The sequence below is a fragment of the Atta colombica genome, unplaced genomic scaffold (assembly GCF_001594045.1).
Source record: "Atta colombica isolate Treedump-2 unplaced genomic scaffold, Acol1.0 scaffold120, whole genome shotgun sequence".
In the NCBI taxonomy this organism is placed as follows: Eukaryota; Metazoa; Arthropoda; class Insecta; order Hymenoptera; family Formicidae; genus Atta; species Atta colombica.
This window is the reverse complement of record NW_017259207.1, coordinates 879,219-880,464: the sequence shown is the minus strand read 5'-3', so window position 1 is coordinate 880,464 and position 1,246 is coordinate 879,219.

The window sequence follows — 1,246 nt, the reverse complement described above, 5'->3', positions numbered from 1 at the left end:
ATATAAAAACCATAAATAAAAACGCAAAAATTTTTGAAAAAAATTTTATATGTATGAATAAATATACAATTATATTATTTATAATTACATTATTTATGATAGAAAAAATTATATCTCATTAAAAAAAAGTATTTTTTGTATTCTTCCGTCCAAAAAAGGACTTTATCTAAATGATAATAAATGATTTGTCTAAATGAGTTCTATAATTTAATTGTATTACAAATGAACAATATAATTTGTATATTTAGTCATGAATTTAAAATAAAATAAAATATCTTCCAAGAACCTCTGTATCATTATCTGTATTTTTAATGTAATATTACAAATCGTTTCATATTGACAATTTACCTCTACAAATAAATTTTTTAGTGCCAAAAAATCAATTGCAAAAGAGAAAAAAGCAAGAAACAGGAAACAAAGAGCACATTGTAGAATAGATTTAATAGTAATGTGAAAACATAAAATATTAAAAATGAAAGGATAATTTTCACTATTTGTTTTAGAAAAAAATCAAGTTTGAAGAAATGTAAAAAAATTACTTATGTAATAATTATATATAAAATTTGCATAATTGTGTATGAGCAATTCTTTTTACATTTTTGCAAACTTGTTTTTTTTTATTTGAAACGAACAATGCGAAAATTATCCCTTTAATTGTTTTTTGTTTTGTTATTATTATTATTTCTATTACACTAAAAAATAACTTTGCAAAAGAGGGATTGTGAACATGTATATGGACATATTTCATATATGATTATATATATGTTTATAAATATTTATGTATGTATATACATATTCGTACTAGTATAAAAAAGTATAAAAAAATTTTTTTATCAGGCTATTTTATGATGATTAATAAGATGATTGATAAGATGATAATAAGAGATTTATGATGATTAATAAGAGGTCAAAAAAATTTTGATCAATGATGAATTAATTTTAATGATTCAGACCGATAATAAAACTCTTGTGAAATCTGACTGATATCTTGATTCATGACGATAGATTATTTTTAAGAAGCAAAAATTGATGTTCAATGAGAGCATTATGTTATCAGAAAAAATTCTTTAAAAGAACTCACATTTGAGCAGAGAACGTCTGATAATATAATTTTGAAAATAATATAATGATATATCAATTTTAGAGGAAAAAAATTTTAATGATTAAAATATGTAAAATATCTAACTCTAGCTGCTAAGCAAAAATTAATAATTAAAAAGGTAAAAAACCAGATAAATAAGTTTTT